The following is a 25,706-nucleotide window of genomic DNA, read 5'->3' on the forward strand; positions in this document are numbered from 1 at the left end:
AATAAAACCACATGGGACGACTCCTGGTGGCCCACCGCCCTAGGCCCCGCACCAACCCCGCAAACCACACACGCAACCTTGGCATCATCCTAGACCCCTCCCTCTCCATGACACAGCAAATCAATGCTCTAACCTCCTCCTGCTTCTACACACTCCGCCTTCTAAAAAAATCCTTCAAATGGATTCCCCCAGAAACCAGGAAGACAGTCACCCACGCACTCATCAGCAGTAGACTGGACTACGGTAACGCCCTCTACGCCGGCACCACACTCAAACTCAAACGCAAACGCCAGAGAATCCAGAACACAGCCGCACGCCTCGTCCTTGGCCTACCCCGCAACAAACAAATCTCACCACACCTCAAATCCCTTCACTGGCTCCCCATAGACAAGAGAATCACATTCAAGATCCTCATCCACGCACACAAATCCCTCCACAACACCGGCCCAACATACCTCAACGAAAGAGTGAACTTCCACACTCCCACACGCAACCTCCGATCAGCCGACCTCGCCCTAGCCACAGTCCCCCGCATCCAATGCACCACCACAGGAGGCAGGTCCTTCTCCCACCTCGCCCCCAAAACCTGGAACTGCCTCCCCACCGACCTTCGTAAAACCAAAGACCTCCTGGTCTTCAGAAAGAACCTCAAGACATGGTTGTTCGATCAGTGACCCTCCCTGTCCCCCCTTGATTTCCCCCCCAACGCCTTGAGACCCTCACGGGTGAGTAGCGCGCTCTACCAATTTTTTTGATTGATTGATTGATTGAATGGTAGTGGGGGTGGTGAGTGCACATGAGCAGTGTGTGGTGATGGGCGTGCTGGTGATGGAGGTAGTGGCTGAAGATGTAGTGCATGCAGGTGTGAGTGGAGACGAGACTAGGAGGGAGGAGGGAGACGTGGAGGAGGGGGACACAGTGGAGGCAATGGATGTTGGTATGTGTGCATGTGTATGATGCTTGTCTGAGTGCCTGTGGGATGTGTGATGCTTATGTTTGCCAGAGCCACCCTTGTGTGTTGAGGTGTGTGCATGCTGGTCTGATGGTGTGCTTGGGATAGGCTGAGGTACAGGGGATTGGGTCTGAGTGGAGGAGGTTGGAGGGGGGAGGCTGGACACAGGGACAATGGCTGCCATCAGTGCTGGGGCCAGAGCCTGAAATGCTCGCTGTTGGGCTGCCTAGCCAGAATGAATGCCTTCCAGGTATGCATTTGTTTGTTGCAACTGCCTCTATACACCCTGGATGGCATTCAGAATGGTAGACTGCCCAACAGTGAGGGATCTCAGGAGGTCAATAGCTTCCTCACTCAGGGCAGCAGGGCTAACTGGGGCAGGGCCTGAGGTGCCTGGGGCGAAGGAGATGCCCACCCTCCTGGGTGAGCGGCCACGGGACACACGCTGAGGGGCTGCTCTGTGGGCGGTGCTGGTAGGGGGGGTGGCGGCTGTACCTGTAGATGCGGGGGGCAAAGAGGGGCCCGCCACCACAAGGGAGCTCCCATCAGAGGAGGAGTCGGTGTCGCTGGTCTCTGCTCCTGTCCCGGCCGTGGAGATCCCCTCGCCCTCCGTCCCACTGGTGATTTCAGACTCCGTTGTCTCGCCCTCCATGGTCATGTGGGATGCAGCTCCCTCCTGCTCCGGTGGCACTGCTCCTCCGCCTGATGATGCTAATGCACACAAGAACAGGGAGACCACAAAAAGCGGGGGGAGAAAGAAGAAAGACATGTTCAGTGCATGCAATACCGCTAACGTTGGCGGACACTACAGACACAGCAGCCCTCTGCACTACGCCATGCAACTGACAGTTCCCTAATTAATCACAGGGACATGGGGTACAAGGCCTAAGCCCGATTGCTGCACACATGGAAGTCACAGGAGCCTGACTAGGTGTAGATGGGTCTTACCACTGGTGGGGTTGGGGTGCCACATTGCCTGCCTCACAAAGGGTCCTTGCCTACAAAGCTCGCCCTGGCCTAGGGTAACCCACTGCCCACCTCCTCCACCCAGACACCTCGTAATGCGTGCAGAGTCAGATGGATGTGACAGTACTCACCCCCTTGTGGCTGCTGTGATGCCCTCAAGCGCCCATCAAACTCTGGATACGCCACCGCCAGGATCCGGAACATTGGGGGGGTCATGGTGCGAAGGGCACCCCTCCCACGTTGGGAGGCCATCCCCAGCTGGGCCTCTGCCTTCTTCTTGCTCCAGCGGCGAATGTCCTCCCATCTTTTCCAGCAGTAGGTGCTCCGTCCGTGGTGGACCCCCAGGGTCCGGACGTCCTTGGTGATGGCACGCCAAATATCCTTCTTCTGTGGGCGCTGACCTAGAGGAATAGTACAGAGGAAAAGGATGATCTTTAACCGTCCGGACCTTCACAGTCATTGCCCACATTCCCACCCTTGCCCTGACGCACATACACTCACTGTCCGCTCATGCAGGACTCATTCCCCCCCCTGTATCTTCCATCCACACCACTCCAAACAGCATGCTCACAGTGTACTCACCTGTTTGTCTGGACGACCGTAGAGTAGGGTGTACTGGGGGAGGACCCCATCCACTAACTTCTCCAACTCCTCCGAAGTGAATGCAGGGGCCCTTTCCCCAGACACATGAGCCATCGCCGCTTCCAGACTGAGGTCACAGCAGCACTTGCAGTGTAGGTCCTCTCCTGTCGAAGGTCAGGTATCAAGTGAGTGAACAGATAGAAAATGGTAGTCACGACCGCAGCGGTGCGTCCTGTCACCGCCGGCGTACATCGTCATTGGCTCCTGGGACCCATAGTGTCCAATGTTAACCAATGCAGGATTGCGCCACACTCTTCGACCGCCTACTGCGACGGTGTACAACACCAGCGCAGTTACCTCATATCCCCTTATCCCACCTTACAGGTCAGGCAGCTGCCATTTCAGGTGGCCACATGGCATTAATTTTAAATGTGTCACACCTACCTAGGCCTTGCATACACACAGTCTCAGGCACATTGCGGATTGACAAATGTGTGCAATAAATTCTTTTTTTAATACCTCAGTGTTGGCTGACTCTGTGCTCGCTGTTCTCGTCCATAGGGCACGTCCACTGGGGCAGGTGAGGAGATGGCGGCATCCTCAGGTGTGCAGACCGCTGGTGGACCTGGCGACAATGAAAGACAGACACATCACTTACAGACTTGATCGTGCCACAATCCAGGAACTGTGTGCCCAGTTGGAGCCAGACCTGATTTCAGCTATCCGCCATCCCACAGGAATCCCCCCTCTAGTGTAGGTCCTGTTAGTACTCCATTTCCTGGCAAGTGGGTCTTTTCAAACAACAGTGGCCATTGCATCAGGGAAGTCCCAGCCTATGTTCTCAAACGTGTTGTCCAGAGTGTTGTCTGCCCTGCTGAAACACATACGCAGCTATATTGTTTTCCCTCAGGTGGAGGATTTGCCCACAGTGAAAGGTGACTTCTATGGGACATATCCCCAACATCATAGGTGCCATTGATCGGACACATGTGGCCTTGGTACCCCCCGCAGGAGTGAACAGGTGTACAGAAACCGGAAGAGCTACCATTCCATGAATGTGCAGATTGTGTGTTTTGCCGACCAGTACTTCTCCCATGTGAACGCCAAGTTTCCAGGCTCAGTGCATGACGCTTACATTTAGAGGAATAGCAGCATCCCTTATGTGATGGGGCAACTCCAGAGGCACCGTGTGTGGCTAATAGGTGAGGACAAGGACCCTATACCGTGTGAATGATTGTCTGGGTCTGGGGTTGTCCCTAAGGGCTAGTGTGTGTATAACAGTTGTCCCTCGACATGTGCAGGTGACTCTGGGTACCCCAACCTGTCATGGCTACTGACCGCAGTGAGAAATCCCAGGACAAGGGCAGAGGACAGCTACAATGAGGCACGTGGGCGAACTAGAACAGTGATTGAAAGGACCTTCGGCCTCCTGAAGGCCAGGTTCCGGTGCCTGCATATGACAGGTGGTTCTCTCTACTACTCACCAAAGAAGGTGTGCCAGATCATCGTGGCCTACTGTATGCTGCACAACCTGGCATTGCGATGACAGGTGCCTTTTCTGCAGGAGGATGGTCCAGAAGGAGGTCTTGTGGCAGCTGTGGAGCCTGTCGACAGTGAAGAAGAGGAGGCAGAAGAAGAGGATATCGACAACAGAAACAACGTGATCCAGCAATACTTCCAGTGAGACACAGGTAAGAAGACATCACTACCTCCTACATCTCATACAATTGTTAGACCTATCATATGTCTGTCACTTTCACCCAGTGTATGGACCCTGACTTGTCACTTTGCCTTTCCTTTTCACAGATGTGGGTCACACTGTGTGACCTCTGCTATATTACCTCATGGACTGCAGCTGTGTTACATTTGGTATGTGAACAAGTAAATTGTCATTGCTATATTCCATAGTTATTGCAAATACACATTTGTGAAAGCCCAGACTGACTCCAGATAGTTTTGTGATTCAACGGTGTTTATTTAAGTGCAAAATGGTGGAGGGGGTTGTAAAATGGTCAGGGGTGATGGTGGAGGAATGTCCATGGCAGAGTCCAGTCTATTTGTCTCACAGGTGCATTGTCCAAATGGGCATAGGAAGTGGAGCTAGGGCAGTTTAAGGATGGACAGGGTGACGAAGTGGGACAGAAGGATGACACTCACGGTCGTCTCAATTCTTGGTGGGGGTCTTGGCATTGTTCTCTGCCTTGTTCCTGGATCTCAGGGACCGTTTGCGGGGTGGTTCTCCATCTGCAGGGGGTGAGGTGCTGGTGTCGTGGTCCTGTGGCGGTGCCTCCTGTCCCCTAGCGCCGGCGGAGGTGGTGGGCTGTTCATCATCGAAGCTAGTGTCAGGGGCCCCTTGTTGTGCCACAGTGTCCCTCCTGGTGTATACAAGGTCCTTTAGCTCCCCTACAATGGTGACCAGGGTGGTGTTGATGGACTTCAGTTCCTCCCTGATCCCCAAATACTGTTCCTCCTGTAGCCGCTGGGTCTCCTGAAACTTGGCCAGTACCGTTGCCATTGTCTCCTGGGAATGATGGTATGCTCCCATGATGTTGGATAGGGCCTTGTGGAGAGTGGGTTCCCTGGGCCTGTCCTCCCCCTGTCGCACAGCAGTCCTCCCAGTTCCCCTGTATTCCTGTTCCTCTGTCCCCTGAACCGTGTACCCACTGCCACTGCCCCCATGTCCCTGATGTTCTTGGGTTTGTGTGTTTGCTTGGGTTCCCTGTAGTGGTGGACACACTGCTCCTTGACGTGTCCTGGGGACAGAGTGATGGGCCCGCTGGGTGGGTGCTGTGCTGGTGTTTCCTGAGGGGGGAGGCTCTGTGGTGGCATGTGCCAGTGTTTGGGGAACCGACTGTCCTGAGGTCCCAGATGGGCCGGGCTGGTCATCTAGATCCAGTTAGACAGAGCTGCTGTCATCAATGTGGGCCTCTTCCGTGGGGGGGGCGTGGACATGTCTGGAACCTCCTGTCCGGTGACGTTGGGTAGGGGTCCTGCAGGGGTGTAAAGGCATGATTATTGCATCTGTGTGCGCCATGGTGTGCAATGGGTGGGTGACCCTGTACCCCAGTGCTTACATTCTTGTCTAGGACCTTGTGTGATATTTGGTTTGGGGATCTGTGTGGGTATCTGTAGTGGACATGCTTTGGTGATGGGTGTCCATGCTTTGGTGTTGCATGCAGGGCTTGGTGTTAGGATGGGTGGTTTGTGATAGTGGGACATATGTGAGGTGTTGGAGTGATGGGGGTGAGGGTGAGGGTGGGGGTAAGTGATAGCATGCAGGTAGGGTGGGGGGATGTAATAGTTAAGAGTAGACTTACCAGAGTCCATTCCTCCTGCTACTCCTGCGAGGCCCTCAGGATGCAGTATAGCCAAGACCTGCTCCTCCCATGTTGTTAGTTGTGGGGGAGGAGGTGGGGGTCCGCCGCCAGTCCTCTGAACTGCAATCTGGTGTTTTGAGACCACGGAATGCACCTTCCCACGTAGGTCGTTCCACCTCTTCCTGATGTCATCTCGTGATCTTGGATGCTGTCCCACTGCGTTGATCCTGGCTACGATTCTGCGCCATAGCTCCATCTTCCTAGCAATGAAGGTGTGTTGCACCTGTAATCCGAATAGCTGTGGCTCTACCCGGACGATTTCCTTCACCATGACCCTGAGCTCCTCCTCAGAGAACCTGGGGTGTCTTTGCAGTTCCATGGTGTGGTGTGGGTGATGTGTGAGGTGGTGTGTGTTGTGATGTGTGAGGGGATGTGTTTGTGTGTGTTATGTGAGGTGCGTGGATGTTGTGTGAGTGATGGTGTTGTGTGCCTGTGGATGCTAGTTTGTTGATGGTGGTGTCTCTCTCTGTGCTTCGTTTTCACTTTTTGTCATAGGGGTTTTTGGGTGATGTGGGTGTGTGTTATATATTGCTTTGGGTGTGTGGGAGTGGTGTGTGTATGTGTATCAGATGTGTGTATGATGAATTGTCCAATGTGGTTGTGTTTTGTAAGAGTGTGTGTAGAATACCGCATTTGAAAGACCGCCGCGTGGATTCGTGGGTCGTGATAGTGTGGGCAGATTCCTGTTGGCGTGACGGTGGAGGTTTTGTTATAGCCAGTTTATCACTGACCTTTGGTGTGGCGAGCTTGTGTGGGTGTCTAGATTTTGGCGGATTCCGGCCTGTGGGTCGTAATAGCTGTAGCGGATTTCCGCGGCCGCAGCGGTGTGTTGCCGGTCTTCTGCACGGCGGAAAGCGGGATTTCCCGCCAATGTTGTAATGAGGGCCTTAGTCTTACACAGTATGTCCCTTTCCAATAGGGATACTGTACTCGTGTCACAGACTACAAACTTATGCAGTCCCTGGAAGTTGCCAATCTCAACCTGTACTGGATCTGTAATAGGATTTGTCAACTGTCTGTTTGCTACTCCCACAACCTGAACTGTTCTGCCTGAAAGAGGTAAGTTCGGAACTTCTGCACTTCTCACTGTAGAGCGTGTAGCTCCTGTGTCCACTAAGAATGAAACTCTGTGACCGATCACCTTTCGCTTCACAAAAGGTCCTCCCTGATCTACCTCAAAGGACGCTGCAAGCATACATGGCTCTTCATCCGAACTAATATTCATCCATTCATTCTTTATTTCATTCTCACTATGTAATGGGAATTGGTGCACTGTGTCATTACTTCTGTCTTGTCTCTGACCTTTGACCTGCGGAGTAAGCATCATCTGTTGCTGTTCCATCGGGTTTGAGGTATCTGCATTTGCTGTCTAGGTACCATAGGAACCTGCTGCTGCATTGGTTGCAACTGTGTTAGTTGTGCACGCAGCACTTGCACCTGCACCTGCTGCATGGGTTGAAAATTCTGCACCTTGTTCTGAATGTTCAGATTAAGGGGGTCATTCTGACCCCGGCGGGCGGCGGGAGCCGTCCGCCTGGAGGGAACCGCCAGAATACCGCTGCGCGGTCAAAAAAGCGCCGCGGTTATTCTGGGTTTCCCACTGGGCTGGCGGGCAACCGCCAAAAGGCCGCCCGCCATCCCAGTGGGAAACACCCCTCCATGAGGATGCCGGCTCCGAATGGAGCCGGCGGAGTGGAGGATGTGCGACGGGTGCAGTAGCACCCGTCGCGAATTTCAGTGTCTGCTGAGCAGACACTGAAATTCAAAGTGGGGCCCTCTTACGGGGGCCCCTGCAGTGCCCATGCCATTGGCATGGGCAGTGCAGGGCCCCCCAGGGGCCCCACGACACCCCTCACCGCCATCCTGTTCCTGGCGGGCGGAACCGGCAGGAACAGGATGGCGGTGAGGGGGTCGGAATCCCCATGGTGGCGCAGCAAGCTGCGCCGCCATGGCGGATTCCCATGGGCAGCGGAAAGTCGGCGGTACACCGCCGACTTTACGTTTCTGGCCGTGGCTGTACCGCCGCGGTCAGAATGCCCGGCGGAGCACCGCCAGCCTGTTGGCGGTGCTACCGCCGACCCCGGCCCCGGCGGTCCTTGACCGCCTGGGTCAGAATGACCCCCATAGTCCTCTCATTCTAGGGACTTTCACAGTTTGAAATGTATTGACATCACCACCTTGCTGAACGACTCCATCCTGCACCATCAATGGACACTTCCGCTTCCAGTGTTCCACATTTCCGCACAGATTCCATGGTAAAAAAAAATTCAGCCCTTGCATATCATTTTGGACCACCACAGTACTCAAATCCGGACCACGATTCATGTTGACTCCACAACCCCTACCTCTCATCTGAGGTTGGAACATGACAGTTTCATGCTGCTGCGGTATCTGTTGCACTAAGGCTCCCTGCACTCCTGTCTGAGCTGCCTTGATTTGCATCACCATCGCTTTCTCCTTCAGCTTTTTCTGCTTCAACTCAATCTCATCACTACAGTATTTCACATATTGCAATACCTCATCAGTCGGTTTTGCTTACCAACAAATCAAATGACTCTTAACCTTCTGTCCTATTTCTGGTCTCAATCCTTCGAGGAACCTAAACACAAAGTGCAACATGTCTTTCGGCTCAGTTGCTCACTGTACTCTTTAAACACTTTCAGCAATCTCTCATAATAGATATGCATTGACTTTTTCATCTCTTGTACTGTCCTGTCAATCCTCTGGCAGTCAAATTTTTTGGGCAAGATTCTGGTCTTCAGGAACTCAATCACCTTGTAGTAATGTTTCATCACTTCAGGTGATGGTGCATTTCTAACTCTATCCCTTTCCGGTTCACTCATTGGCCAATCCGCTGCTCTCTTACATTCAACACATAAGTCAGCTGGAACCACTATTTCCAACAAAATGTTCAAGCCTTCCCACAGACATTTAGAAAGGTTCACAAATCTATCTGTCTGCTGGTACCACTCAACCGGTTTTTCTCTCAGCTTTTGATGATCATTTGTGAATGAAAGTATATCACTCCTGTGCCAGGGAACATGAATAAACTGCCCTCCTGGAATTTCCCTTATCGGTAAAATTTTTACGGGATCCTTTTCCTTTTGAGCACATTCAGACCCATCTTGTGAATCTTTTTCACTTATCCTTCTTCTTTGCCCATCTGCCTTCCCACTTTTCTAATGCTCCCCCAATTCTGAGCGCGCTGCAATAATTCTTTAAGGTGTGCCTTCATTTCTGCTGACCTCATATACTCAAAATCTTTTTCCTCGAAGTCTAACCTGTAGATTTGTTTCAAATGCTTTGTCTTCTTAATTTCTATGTCATGCTTATCTGCTAAGTCTGCCAATTTCTGGTGTATCTTGCCCAATTCTCTCATAATCCTCAGACACAAATACCTCAGCTCTTCTTCTGTATAGGATTCTAATCTATTCACCCCCATCGTCCCTTCAACTAGCTCGGTTATTTCTGTAGCCAGTCTTACACAGTTTATCTGCTCTTCACCCTTGGAAGTGTTTCGAGTAGTATTCAAACTATCCAACCATTCATTCATTTGCTGTGCTGTCAATCCCTGTAATGAGATGTTACTCGTATTCGGCAATGGTACCTGCTGTACCGCTGCTCCTGGAGTCTGCGGTGTCAAAAGCTTCAAGCTCTGACTTGGACTCGGGCCATTTACCGCATCTGAAAGCGCACCAAGCGGACTAAGATTCATTAATGATCTAGATCCATCAAAAGTCTGATCCATGGACGATACCACCTGCACATGGTCACTCACTCCCCTCCTCACGAGGCTCTGTGACATTTCACCCTGTTCTCCTGCAATTGTTTTGTTTTGAGCAAACAATGGTACCACTGGACCAACAGTAATCAGTAGCGATATTGCATCTGGTGTTGCTCTGACACTCGCATTTTGTGGAAGGGCTACTCCCATATTCTGATTCATCACTGGTGTCACATCTGACTGTGTCCCTGTCATTGGGGTGAACTTCGGCAAAACCCTGTGGCTGTGCTTGAGGCAACAACATTGGAGTCGGCTCAGTCTGAACCAGCATTGGCCTCGGAACCACTTGCTCCGTTGGCACCACTAAGTTCGAAGTTGTCTCAAGAACTGGTACTTCTGGATAAATCCTCAGTATCAATGGTGGGTGCATCTGCGCTTGGACCACCTGAGTAGTCACTGCTTTAGGAGTACCCTGCACTACCCCTTGTAACTGTCCATTATCTGTCTGCTCTGGTCCCACTGTTCCCGTCACTTGTGCCGGGGCAGTCGGAACAGAACTAATACTTGAACCACCTTCATGCGCTGCATATGGCAGAGGTCCATCTCTCAATATCTGTGTAATAAGATCCTCAACATCTGAATCGTCTTCGTCTACATAAGTCTTTTTCTTCTTCTCATCTCTTGATCCCTTTTCACTCTTGTCATCATCCTCTTTTTCATGTGACTCATCTTCCTCTGCAATAGCAGGAAACAATCTAACACCCTGTAACGCCGTCATTCTCCACTTCTTCTGTTCCCAATCCCACCTTGCCTCTGCCAAGGACTTTTCTACCTGCTTTATTCTCCTCTGGAACTTCATCTCTTGCTGCTGTCTGGCTACAAGTTCCCAAACCGCTAAAGCCTCAGACTGTGCTGGTCTTGGAAGTGGCTTTGTCTCATATAATGTCATTCGCAACTGATCCAAAATTCTCAGATTAAATGTTCCATGCTCTGGAAACGCTAAAGCTCCCTGTTTCTCTGTCAATTTACACCACTGCTTTAACCAAAGACATGGCACGACACCAACTGTCACCTTAATGTAAGAATCACCATTCATGGTACTTCTGAACGCTTTGAAAAACTTCATTTTGCTTTCTTTTGTGTATTCGATTCAATAAGGAAATGACTTTTACTCCCAAGATTCCTTTCACCCACTTACTCAAACAATTGTCTCTTACGGACGGCTGCCAATCCGCTCACGACTCTTCTCACTAACCAACCTATCCCAGCGCGACTCACTCACACACTGCGGCTGACAAAGTCTTGCGGCTTGTCCTCCTAATCTTCGACTCACACGGAATTAATGCAAAATATTGCGAGCACTAACCAAAAACCAACACTCAAAACAAACCTGCTGGTTTACTACAGGGAAGGTACACAATTTCTTCAGAGACCTTACGGATTTTCAATAATGGCCCTTTCGCTCATGTGGTTATTCCTCTTTCTCAGTCTCCCACAGTCGCAAGCAAAATTTGACCTGTGAATTTCACTCCCAACTGATCAATGGATCTGTCGTGGTGCATATAGGACTCACCAAATCTCAGTCAAAAATTTCTCTACTTACCTAACTCACACACCGACTTGTTGACCACACCCAATCAACCTGCTAAACCAGACAGATTACAACATATAACCAAGTGTCTTCTACACTAGTCAATATACTCCGGAGTCTTAGACCACGCAGGGTCCGTACATCACCAACAACGGCGTGGACAATTGTTGAGGACAAAGCACCACACACAATTGAAGTTGATGACTTCCCTACTCTCATACTGCGGAGTACGCAAACTCTTACTAAACTTCACCTGGAGTATGCAAACTCCCTACTTCACCTATCATACGTCACAATTCACCTGCGATTTGCTTAAGCCTTTGCAAGTGCAACCTACCACTTTCCTACTATCACAAGTACGCCGAGAACATACCCAACATTACTAGTGGGATCCTGGATCTGGGAAAGTCATTTCTGGGCTTAAGGGGACATCATCTTTGCTACAATTGCCATTTCAGAAAAAACAAAATTCAAACCTCATAAAAATGAACAACTAACCCTAAATTAAACTACCACCATAACCATCAATCACCACATAACTAGTTCTTCCAAGGAAACTAACCATCAAGCTGCTACCAAAAACTGCAAGCGCGCCTGGTCCTTAGTAAATAAACTTACAAGGGGATGCGTATAGGCCGATGAACCTTTTGGATCGCCTGGAGTATCCTAGCTACGCAGTGATCAATGAACATCAATTATCAAAGTAATCAATCAACAACCACTAAGGGAATCATTAAACATGAGACAATAAATCAACATTTCATGAATGACCACAACTCATCTATACGTTTTATGAATTTTTATTTCCCTATTAGTTACAATACTAAGGTGGTCATTACAACATTGGCGGTAAAAGCCGCTTACCGCCGTGCAGAAGTCCGCCAACACACCGCCGCGGCCGCGGAATTCCGCCACAGCTATTATGACCCACATGTCGGAATCCGCCAAAATTCAGACACCTACACAAGTCCGCCACACCAAAGGTCAGTGATAAACTGGCGAAAACAAAACCTCCACCATCACGCCAACAGAAATACACCCACACTATTGCGACACACGAATCCACGCGGCGGTCTTTCAACCGCGGTATTCCATTGGCGGTACACACCGCCACACTCAAAATACACACACTCTTACAAAACACAGCCACATTGGACAATTCCAAATTCACACACCTGATACACATACACACACCACTCCCACACACCCATTACAATATAAAACACTCACCCACATCACCCACAAACCCCCACGACAAAAAATTCCAAAAGAAGGCCAGAGAGTGAGCACCAGCAAGAACAACAGCATCCACAGGCACACAACACCATCACCCACAGAACTTCGACGCACCTCACATAACACACCACTACATATCAGCACACTTATCACCACACACTACACCCCACACATCACCTACACCACCCCATGGCACGACAAAGACACCCCGGTTCTCAGAGGAGGAGCTCAGGGTCATGGTGGAGGAAATCGTCCGGGTAGAGCCAGAGTTATTCGGAGCACAGGTGCAGCATACCTTAATTGCAAGGAACATGGAGCTATGGTACAGAATAGTGGACAAGGTCAACGCAGTGGGACAGCACCCAAGAAATCGGGAGGACATTAGGGAGAGGTGGAACGACCTACGGGGGAAGGTGCGTTCCGTGGTCTCAAGACACCACCAGCGGTTCAGAAGACTGGCGGCAGACCCCCACCTCCTCCCCCACAACTAACAACATGGGAGGAGCCAACTCCTCACATATGTTCCCAACATCACAAACCACCCATCCCAACACCAAACCCTGCATGCAACAACAAAGCATGGACACCCATCACTAAAGCATGCCCACTGCACATACCCCTAAAACCCCCCAAACCATCCTCACACAAGGTCCCACACAGGAATGCAAGCACTGGGGTACACGGTCACCCACCCATTGCACACCATGACACACACAGATGTAATAACCATCCTTTTATACCCCTGCAGGACCCCTACCCAACGTCACCGGACAGGAGGGTCCACACATGTCCACACCACCAACAGAAGAGGCCCACAGTGATGACAGCAGCTCTGTCCAACTGGATCTAGATGACCAGCCCGGCCCATCGGGGACCTCTGGACAGTCGGTTCCCCTCACCCAGTCACAGGCCACCACAGACCTTCACCCCTCTGGAAACACCAGCACAGCACCCACCCAACGGGCCCATACCTCCGACCCCAGGACACGTCAATCAGCAGTGTGTTCACCACTACAGGGAACCCAGGATAACCCACCACCCCAACAACAACAGGGACCTGGGGGCAGTGGTAGTGGGCACACGGTTCAGGGGACGGAGGCCCAGGAACACAGGGGAACTGGGAGGGCTGCTGTGCGACAGGGGGCGGACAGGCCAAGGGAACCCACTCTCCACGAGGCCCTCTCCTCCATCATGGGAGCATACTACCACTCCCAGGAGATGATGGCAACGTTACTGGCCAAGTTTCAGGAGACCCAGCGCCTGCAGGAGGAACAGTATATGGGTTTCAGGGAGGAACTCATAACAATCAGCTCCACCCTGGGCACCATCGTAGGGGTGCTGAAGGAAGTACTCAACACCAGGAGGGACACTGTGGCACTACCTACAAGGGGCCCCTGACACTAGCATGGACAATGAACTGCCCACCACCTCCGCCGGCGCTAGTGGACAGGACGCCCTGCCACAGGACCACCACACCAGCACCCCACCCCCTGCAGAGGGAGAACCACCGCGCAAACAGTCCCTGAGATCCAGGACAAAGACAGAGCATGATGCCAAGACCCCCGCCAAGAAATGAGACCACCCTGATTGTCATCCTACTGTCCCACTTTGTCACCCTGTCCATACTTAAACTGCCCCGCTCCACTTCCTATGCCCATTTGGGCAATGCACCTGTGAGACTAATAGACTGGACTCTGCCAAGGACATTCCTCCACCATCACCCCTCACCATTTCACTACCTCCTCCAATATTGAGCACTTAAATAAACACACTTAAAGCACAAAACAATCTGGAGTCTGTCTGTGATTTCGAAATAGTGTATTAGCAATTACAGTGACAAAAATGCTCTTTCAATTGTAATGTCAACATACCTATGTCACACAGCTCTAGTCCATGAGGAATCTAAGCAGATGTCACACAGTGGGACCCAGATCTGTGAAATCGTAAGGGAAAGTGACCATACACTGGGTGAAAACGACACACAGTAGAGAGGTAGTAGTGTTAAAGTACATGTAGTAGGCAGGTCTGTACTCTTACCTGTGTCTCACTGGAAATATTGCTGGATCATTGAGTCCCTGTTGTTCATGTCTTCTTCCTCTGCTTCCTCCTCTTCACTGTCTACAGGCTCCACAGCTGCAACAACACCTTCATCTGGACCATCCTCCTGCAGAAAAGGCACCTGTCGTCGCAAAGCCAAGTTATGAAGCATACAGCAGGCCACGATGATCTGGCACACCTTCTTTGGTGAGTAGAATAGGGATCCACCTGTCATATGGAAGCACTTGAACCTGGCCTTCAGGAGGCCGAAGGTCCGCTCGATCACCCTCCTAGTTCGCCCATGGGCCTCATTGTAGCGTTCCTCTGCCCTTGTCCTGGGATTCCTCACTGGGGTCAGTAGCCATGACAGTTTGGGGTAACCAGAGTCACCTGCAAATGGTGAGGGACAACTGTTAGACACGCACTAACCTGGAGGGATATCCCCAGACCCAGACAACCATTCCCACTGACTTGCCTCCAGGTACTCACCTAATAGCCACACACGGTGCCTCTGGAGTTGACCCATCACATAAGGGATGCTGCTATTCCGCAGGATATAGGCGTCATGCACTGAGCCAGGGAACTTGGCATTTACATGGGAGATGTACTGGTCTGACAAACATACCATCTGTACATTCATAGAATGATAACTCTTCCGGTTTCTGTACAACTGTTCACTCCTGTGGGGGAGGGGGACCAAAGCCACATGGGTCCCATCAATGGCACCTATGATGGTGGGGATGTGTCCCAGGGCATAGAAATCACCTTTCACTGTAGGCAAATCCTCCACCTGAGGGAAAACGATGTAGCTCCGCATGTGTTTCAGTAGGGCAGACAACACTCTGGACAATACGTTGGAAAACATAGGCTGGGACATCCCTGATGCTATGGCCACTGTTGTTTGAAAAGACCCACTTGCAAGGAAATGGAGCACTGACAGCACCTGCACTTGAGGGGGGATTTCTGTGGGATGGCGGATTGCTGACGTCAGGTCTGTCTCCAACTGGGTACACAGTTCCTGGATTGTGGCACGGTCAAGCCTGTATGTGATAATCAAATGTCGCTCCTCCATTGTCGACAGGTGCACCAACGGTCGGTACACCGGAGGATGCCGCCATCTCCTCACATGTCCCAGCGGAGGGTGCCTATGAAGGACAACAGCAAGCACAGAGTCAAACAACTCAGAGGTACGTACCCACAGTTTACCCAGAACACCAAACATACACAAAATGTGGCCTGTATGTGTGTTGAGTCTAGGCCTAGGTATGTGTGACGAAGTTGGAAATGAAGCCATGTGGGCCCCTGAAATGGCGGCTGCCTGACCTGTAAAGTGGGACAATGGGATGTGAGGCAACTGCGCTGGCGTTGTACACCGTCGCGGCAGGCGGTCGAAGACCGCAGCGCAATGCTGCATTGGTTAACATTGGACCCTATGGGTCCCAGGAGCCAATGACGATGAACGCCGGCGGTGAAGGTACGCACCGCAGCGGACGTGACCGCCATTTTCTATCTGTTCAATCACTACAATCAATACACTGCAAGTGCTGCTGTGACCTAGGTCTGGAAGAGACAATGGCTCGAGTGTCTGGGGAAAGGGCCCCTGCCTTCACATCGGAGGAGTTGGAGAAGCTCGTGGATGGGGTCCTCCCCCAGTACACGCTACTCTACGGTCCTCCAGACAAACAGGTACGTACACAGGGAGCATGTTGTATGGGCTATGCCTGTGTGGAGAGGGCTGGATGTAAGAAGGAAGGGGGGAGAGTTCTGCATGCATGAAAGACGGTGAATGCATGTGCCACATGGCAAGGGTAGGGATGGGGGACAATCACTTTGACGGTGCAGTTGGTAATAACTTCTCTTTTTCCCCTGTACATTTCATGTAGGTCAGCGCCCACCAGAAAAAATATATTTGGCGTGCCATCACCAAGGATGTCCGGACCCTGGGGGTCTACACCAGACAGAACACCCACTGCCGGAAAAGATGGGAGGACATTCGCCGCTGGAGCAAGAAGACGGCAGAGGCTCAGCTGGGGATGGCCTCCCAACGTGGGAGGGGTGCCTGTCGCACCATGACCCCCCTGATATTCAGGATCCTGGCGGTGGCCTAACCAGAGTTGGATGGGCGTTTGAGGGCATCACAGCAGCCACAAAGGGGGTGAGTACACTCTCATTCTGCTGACTTTGCGCGCAGTGGAGGTGTCTGGGTGGGGTGGGCTGTGGGTTTCCCTAGGCCAGGGCGAGTTCCGTAGGCAAGGCCCCTCCGTAAGGCAGGCCATGTGGCACCCCAGCCCACCTCTGTAGAGTGCCAAGTACACCTAGTCATGCCCCTGTGTCATCTATGTGTGCAGATGTCGTCCATAGCCTTGTAGGCCATTTCCCAGGAATTGAACAGTGGAGCCCAAGAGCGCGGCGTAGTGCAGGGGGCTTCTGTGTCTGTCGTGTCGCCAACGGTAACGGTAATGCATGCACTCAACATGTCTTTCTTCTGTCTTCCCCCCCTTTTTGTGGTCTCCCTGTTCTTGTGTGCATTAGCATCATCAGGCGGAGGAGCAGTGGCACCGGAGCACGAGGGAGCTGCATCCCACATGGCCCTGGAGGGTGACACTACGGAGTCTCAATTCACCAGTGGGATGGAGGGCAAGGGGAGCTCCACGGCGGGGACAGGAGCTGACACCAGCGACACAGACTCGTCCTCTGATGGGAGCTCCCTTGTGGTGGCGGCAACATCTCTGCCCCCCGCATCTACAGGTACAGCTGCCACCCCCCCTACCAGCACCGCCCTCCCAGTGTGGAATCACATTTTACAGTTCTTAGGTATGCTATGCCTGGTGGCCCCTGTGATACACAATGACAATCTCTGCACAGGCCTATCATTAATTCAAGAGGCCTACAAATGTAATTCGCTACTGCTAGGAACGCATTATGTTGCAAGGCTTGCTCTCCCAACAGCCATCATGAAATATCATCGTCATTGCATGCTAGCTGAAGCAATCTCCCTTCTGGAAAGTACCAGTCTGAGTACGTAATGTTCTCAAGTTCTGTCACAAGATGGACCATGTGATATTAGGCTCGTAGGCCACCTTGTGTAAAATCCTTTTCTATGCTGTTTGTTACTATATATGGTATGATAGGAAAAACTACCTTCAGACATAATGGAGAAATAGCCATACGTCAATCATACGTCAATGTCAAAGAACCAATAATACGCTGAATTATTTTTGTGGTTTAATACTATAAAAGATCAAGTATTACTTCCTTGTATTAGGCTGCTCGGGTACATTAGTACAGAGCATCCTCCATGTACATGTCTTTCTATTTTTATCTCTAATAAATCCTTTATGTTTATCTAGAAGAGCTGGCTAACGGTCGTTTGTATCTGGATGGGTGTTGAATAATTAGGCTTCTACATTTGGTGAAGAATGCGGTCTCGTTCAGTGGATGACTCCCTGCAGCCCAGCTCCTGTTTCGGTCGGGCCTACTACTGAACAATCAATTGGACAAGGCCCCTCCTGTGACGCAGGCTTGGGCTGTCGTGAGTATCTATTGCTGCCTCGTGATACTGCTCTCGCTGTTTGATTTCTTGTATTAAGTGTAAATATCACGAGACGGGAAGGTAACTGAGTTGTTTCGTTAATGTGTTTCCTGCATAGTGTAGTGTTGATGATGGATTTATGGTTAATATATATATATATACCGTACCTCTTAGTCTGCTTTTTTTTCTTATTGCATTTGTTCTCTGTCTCCAGTGGCATGCCAAGGGCATTTCTTCCTCCATTGCGGGCTCCTCTAATACACCTCGTGAAAATATTCAGATAGTTAACTATAGCCGTCCGCCAGCTGCTAGCATTCTGTGTTAATTTGGTCCTTCCATTGTATTACACCATTTCCTTCCTCCCTGCGCTGCAGCTGTATACTTAGATTAGCTTCCTGTATTTCATGTAGCTTGTTACTGTTAAAAACGAAGTCCGAGGAATAGAGGCAACTAGCGGTGTTGCTTCAGAACACAGCGCGAGTCGCTGTTTGCAGTCCCCAGCCGGAGGGGCTGGGGCAGATAACTCTGGCCAGAGAGGGTGTTGTAAAAGGGTGTTGCCCAGATGTGGGATGGTAGTGGTCCGTTCCAGGGTCTATGTGTACATTTAAGAGGAACTGGCATGTGATGTCAGCATCCTTGTGTTTATAGGAGTGATAGTGGTTCATTCCAGTAACTGGATGATAGTTGTTCATTCCAGTGGAGCAGGCAGGCTCTGTTTGTCGTGTTAAACAATTGTTATGTTATCTGTTTCCTGTGATATTGCAGCTCTTTGAACAATGCTTATGGCATATTGAACTATCGGCTACTCATGTGAAATGGTGTAAACTATAGATGCTGGTTTGATTACGTGTGTGTGTGAAAGTGGTTTTTGAGCTATAAATACGTGTGTGTGTGAAAGTGGTTTTTGAGTTATAAATACGTGTGTGTGAGAAAGTGGTTTTTGAATAATGAAGGAAGGGTTAACCACAAGGTGGGTACTGTGATTTAATTTGACTGCATGCATTTGCGATTTAGGATAAGAATTTTTTGAAAATTTAAGACTAAGTGGGTGGACTCCTGGGCGACATAATACAGATTTTTATGACAATTGACTGATTTAATCTGCAAACATCACACAGTACAAACACCGCCCTGCACTCACTACATACTTGATACAAGGGGTGGGAGTAGGATCACACAGGGCTAGTTGTACTGTGACCCTTGTCTATGGTTCTGCCGTCACATGTGGTTGCCTGACTTGTTCACCGCTATTGCATTATCTGTGTGTCACTGGTCAAGGATTTGGTCCAGTTTCCAATATCATACAGCCGCACCCTGCCCCAGGGCAGGAAAGCAAGGGTGTGAAATATTATATCTTTCCCTCCTGACTATTCTGTCATCTCTTGATTCACCCCAAAGGACGCCAGTGTGGATGCCGTCACTAGCACCTTGGGTACTGTCTGTTTTCAAACTTTGTGTGAGCTAAGGTGGACATGGCTGGCTGAAATTGTGGCATGAATGCAGACAGGCTTCCTGCTTTTACTAATAACTGATTGTGTTGGCAGAGATCGGCTCCGTGTGTGAATGCACCCATTATTGTCCCTTCTGTGTCACGGGGTATGAGCGGTGTAAAGAACGCACCGACATCATACTGTTTCCTGGAGTGATTGTAATTGTCTTCGTGTTATGTAACAAAAGGTTAGGGTAAGACAGTCATGGGGAACCCTCTCAGTAAAGACAAACTGGACACGCAGCAGCCAAGCCCCCCTAAGGACAGTCCAGCATATCAAGTAGCTACTAAAGAAGGCCTGCATGCACTACTGTACTTAGAAAAATTGCATAAATTGACAGCTAAAAGACCAGACTTGCAGTTTCCCATTACTGGCACCTATGACATGAATAAAATAACATACCTGAGACAGATGTTGACTCTCAAGGGACGCAAGATTAGGGGTTTAGAATGGGACTCTTTTTTCGCATGGACCTCCTATTTAAAAGAATTACGGTTGACCAGCGATGTGAAAAATAAAGTACATAAAACAATGTTGGAATGGAAGAATGAGGGATGTGAGAAGAGTAAGAGGAGTGAAAAAAGGGAAGAGTGGAGAGAGAAAAGAATGGAGGTGTTGGGTACATTCCCGTGTGTTCCCGTGGTAAGTGCACAACCACAGGAAGAAAGGGAAAAGGGAATGACAGAGGAGGAGGTTGAAGACCCACTCATTGAAGACCTCCTAACAGGGAGAATAAGTAGAACAGAAGCGCGTGTGGAGGAGCCAACGCAGGCAGCAACAAAAATAACAGTAACACAACCCCAGGAGCTATCACTGGCACAGAAAAAGGCACAGACAAATGAAGCACGCCAAGTGGCACTGAGGTTGATAAGAGAGGAAATTACAAAAGTAGAATTAGATGGGCTAAATGAGCATGAAATATTGGAGGAAGTGAAAAATGAAGTGGTACATATGGCATTAAAATTGGATAAAGAAAATGAAAAACTAAAGGAAAAAGTAGAAAAGAGAAATAAAAATATTAATTTACTGAAGACACAATGGAAACAGCAGTTTCAGGATACAACGCTAGATGAGGTTAGAAGCGTAACAGACTTGCAGGAAATAATATGGGATATATGTGTTTTCACTCACAAAACCAAACACAACTCCAAAATGTTAGAAGCAGCGCAAAATGAGGATACAAATGGAGGAAGGAGAAGAAATAGCTTATCAGGAAACATGTCACAAGGAGGGACGCCAAGTAGCTCCCCCAGCATGTCAAGAAAAACACCCAGTAGTTCCCCTGGTATGCAAAGAAAATAATTTTTTTTTAAATCAGATGGGAAAGTGTGTAAGTCTTTAATGAAAGACCTGGTAGATGGGAGGCAAAAATTGGTGGACTTAAAGGACGAACTGACTAGGGCATACAGGGAAGAACTCGTGACCTTAGCACGCACAGAATTAATGACCAGGGGCCCACAAGTACACCAAAAATATACACAACAAATGTCAAAAGACCTGCCCGCAGAACACCATTGGGACACCTCGCGAATGAGCTTTACTAATGAGGAACTTCAAGGGTGGGAGGATGAAAAATTGTACGGAATATTACAAAATGCTATACTAAAGTTACAAAATTGGGACACACTGCTACAAGGGCTAAATACAGCACAGATACTACAAGAATTAGAGGAACAGAAAAAGATAGTGCATCAGATGCCTCTGAGAGAGGTGCCCACAGCTACCATAGGGGAGGAGGGCCACATAACAACATACGTCTACGTACCATGGCTTCGCAGTGACCTGTATGCCTTCACCAAGGACTACCCGGAACTACGTGAAGAGCCACAGAAATGGTACACCGAGTTGAACAGGATAGTGGCAATGGGGGAATTTCTGTGGAAGGATTTACACATGTTGTTCAGCATAATAATACCACAGGATCTCTGGGAGGATTGTAAGAAAGTGGTACAATGGCCAACAGAGGAACCAGAAAGGGGTAAAGGAGGGGCACCAGGAAAAGCAGTGGAGAAAGCAAAAGAGAGGGTAATTAAATACATCAAAGAAAAGGTACCAGAAGAAAAGACAGACTGGTCAAAAATAATACATACAAAACAAGAAAAGAATGAAATTGTAACAAGTTACTATGACCGGTTACTCCAGGTGTACCAACAGAGCAGTGGGATGAAGAACCCACTAGGAGAGGCGATGCCAGCATTTGTAACTAACTTTGTGTATGGATTACAGCAACCCATACAGAGTCCCTTACAAACTTCACTTATGTGCTGGCAACAAGAACCAATTGACAAAGTGTTAGCAGCAGCTAGGTACTGCGCTGATTACCAGGAAAACATACAAAAAACAGAGGAAGAAAAGGTAAAAAAGGATAAAGTGAAACTTATGGTGGCACAGGAGAGGTTTTACAACAACAGCCAGGGAAGGGGTAGAGGAAGAGGAAGAGGAAGGGGCAGGGGACGAGGGGAAAGAGTACCTTTCACCCCCCCGCCTGGCACTACCTGTTTCCACTGCAATCAACAAGGACACTGGAAGGCAGATTGCCCACGGCTAGCTGGAGGACAAGGGGGCAGAGGGCAACAGAGGCAGCAGCAGGAAATAGCACTACCACCCCCACCCTACACCAACAACGCATACAATGCCTACCCCTATGAACAGGCATGCGCTGGGTGGGGCACGCATCAAGACACACCACAAGCACCACAAAGAGGACACGGGTTTCCTCCTCTTCCCCCAGAGGCAAACTTTATGGGACCGGTATTATCAGTAGATCAAGCAGGCCCCTATGTGGAGGGGACGGTGATGAGCAAAACAGTGCCATTTCTGGTAGATACAGGGGCCACTAGATCAATGCTGAGAGCCTCCGATATACCAAATGCACCACTTTCAAAAGTACAAATTACAGCAGTGGGGATGACAGGGCAACCCATGGACGAATTCCTTACACAGCCATTAACACTCACGGTAGGTCCTATCACCGTTAACCACCAATTCATCTTCACTAGATACTGCCCTGTAAATTTGCTAGGTAGGGACCTCCTCTGCAAGCTACAGTGTACTATTAGATGCTCACCAGAAGGCATCTTCCTGGAAAGTAAGGAGAACGGGATAACATTACAGGCATTCACCCATTGCTCCACAGTCAAGCAGAAGCAGTCACACACTCTTCCCCCTGAACTACAAGAAGTGGTCCCCAAAGAGGTATGGGCAAAGGGGCCAAATGATGTAGGAAGAATTCTGGACTACCCACCAGTGAAAGTGTTGCTGCGCCCTGGTGCAAAGTTACCACAGGTACCACAATACAAATTGGCAAAGGAAGGAGAGGAGGGTATAGCTCCAGTAATAGAAGATCTCTTGAGACAAGGAATATTGCGGGAAACTAGAAGTAGCCCATGCAACACTCCGATACTCCCTGTGAAAAAGGCAGCAACAGGGCCCAATGGAGCCCCGATATATAGGTTTACTTAGGACCTTAGAGAACTTAACAAGGCAGTAGTACCATCATTCCCAGTAGTTCCAAACCCAGCAACCATATTGTCAAATATTCCAAGTACAGCCACCCACTTCACCGTCCTGGATCTCAGTAATGCGTTCTTCTCAGTGCCTCTACACGAGGATTCCCAAGATCTTTTTGCGTTCTCATTCAGGTCGAGAAGACTCAAGTGGACACGTTTGCCTCAAGGCTTCTGTGATTCCCCTTCAGTCTTCTCGGACGCTCTGAGGTCAGACCTTGCATCACTACATCTAACGGGAGGATCTACCCTGATACAGTACATTGATCACTTGTTATTGGCCTCACCATCACAGACGGCTTGCATCCAAGACACAGTGTCTCTACTGTGCCACCTAGCAAGGAAAGGACATAAGGTCTCCCAAAAGAAGTTGCAGTTCTGTCAAACAAAAGTGAAGTACCTGGGACACGAGCTATCCCAGGGAGTTAGGAAATTGCTGCCTGATAGGATAGCCACCATGACACAACATCCAAGACCAAAGTCACAAACAGAGGTTCGTGCATTCCTGGGGGTGGCAGGCTACTATAGACACTGGATACCAAACTTCTCCCTGATTGCAAGACCATTGTTAAAAAGAATTGTGTGCCGCACCAGCACTAGGTCTCCCTGACTACACCAAGGACTTTCACTTGTTCTGTCATGAAAAGGGGGGCTGCTCACTAGGGGTCCTAGCACAGAAACACGGTACCTACTACCGTCCGGTGGCTTATTATTCAGCCACCCTAGATCCAGTGGCAGCAGGCCTTCCCCCATGTTTAAGAGCGGTAGCAGCAGCGGCCCTCGCAGTAGAACAATCAGAGAACATTGTCTTAGCACACACATTAATATTACACGTTCCCCACGCAGTGGACACGTTACTTACCACCACCAAGACGCAGCACCTGACAAACGCCCGCCTCTCACGCTATGAGCTAACACTGCTTGCACCACATATTAAAATAAAGAGGTGCACTACTCTGAACCCCTCCTGCCTGCTACCAACTGAAAGAGATCACGATGACCCAACAATAGACAATTCCTTCCATGATTGTGTTGCAGCAACAGAGAGACATACTAAAGTTAGGCCAGATTTGAGAGACACCCCATTCCCCGAGGCAGAAGGCGATCTATTTGTCGATGGTTCATGCATCAGAGACCACACTGGAACAGTACAGGCCGCCTATGCTGTAGGAACGGCTAGGAGGTTACTAAAATGAGGGAGGTTACCATCAGTAACAAGCGCTCAAGCGGCAGAACTGATAGCACTGACTAGAGCATGCAGATTGGCAGCGGGACGGACAGCAAACATCTACACAGACAGTCAATATGCGTTTGGTGTCACACATGACTTTGGTCAGCTGTGGGCAATGAGGGGGTTCCTCACCTCAGCAGGCCAACGGATACAACATGCATCACTAATAGTTGACTTGCTACAAGCTTTACTGATGCCCAAGAAAGTGGCAATTGTAAAATGCGCAGCACACACCTCAGCAAAGGACTACGTCTCAATGGGAAACGCATTTATTGACAAGGAAGTACGAAAAATTGCATTTAGTGGGTGTGAATACAAAATGGTTCAGGTAACGCCTGACATAAGAAGTAAAGAGGAAAACACACACTTTGACCCAAAAAGCGTGCAGCTACAGGCACAAGGAAAGGAATGTGAAGAACGGGAGGGGGCAGGTTGTAAGAAAAATGAACAAGGCATTTGGGTGGGACCAAATGGGAAGATATGCTTGCCCTCCCTGTTCCTGACCTCCATGGCACAGCTCTTCCATGGCCCCTCACATGTGGGAAGGGATGGAATGATACGACTGTTTTCACAGTGCTGGTTCAACCCAAAATTCAGACAATGTGCAGAACAGTTGTGTAAAAGGTGTACCGTGTGTGCACAATATAATACAGGAAAGGGCACCCCAACAGCACCAGGCCACTTTCCACCACCACACGGACCCTTTGAAAGTCTCCAAATGGATTTCATTGAAATGCCTCCGGTGAATAAAATAAGATATGTTCTGGTAATAGTGTGCATGTTCAGTAAATGGGTGGAGGCATACCCAACAAAAAATTGTGATGCACAAACTGTCGCAAAGTGTTTATTAAAAGAGCTGTTACCGCGTTTTGGGGTGCCGACTCTTTTAAGTTCAGACAATGGACCAGGATTCATCTCCCAGGTTATTCAGGGCCTTTGCAAAGGCCTGGGAATAACTCAAAAGTTACATTGTGCATATCACCCACCGGCAGCGGGAGCTGTGGAAAGAAGGAACGGGGTATTGAAGAATAAGATAGGGAAGATATGCGCAGTGACAGAGTTATCATGGATAGACGCACTCCCATTGGCACTCCTTGCCATGAGGAGCACACCTGACCGCGTCACAAAACTGAGCCCACATGAAATTATTTTTGGTCGCCCCATGAACATACCAGGACACATGTCAGTTGCCCCGTTGGCTATAACTGATGATCTCTTGTTACAATACTGTAAAAAAAATAACTGAGACACTCCGTTATCTTCACCGCCAGGTGTTGCAGGCCTTACCAGAAGAAGGTACACCCCCAGAACACAGACTGCATCCTGGAGACTGGGTGTGGACAAAGGCCCACACCAGACGTCACTGCCTTCAACCACGGTGGAAGGGACCACACCAAGTCTTGTTGACAACAGCCACAGCAGTCAAGTGTGAGGGCATCACATCCTGGGTCCATACCTCACACACCAAGAAGGCCACTGGAC

This window comes from Pleurodeles waltl, chromosome 3_1, assembly GCF_031143425.1.
Source record: "Pleurodeles waltl isolate 20211129_DDA chromosome 3_1, aPleWal1.hap1.20221129, whole genome shotgun sequence".
Taxonomy (NCBI): Eukaryota; Metazoa; Chordata; class Amphibia; order Caudata; family Salamandridae; genus Pleurodeles; species Pleurodeles waltl.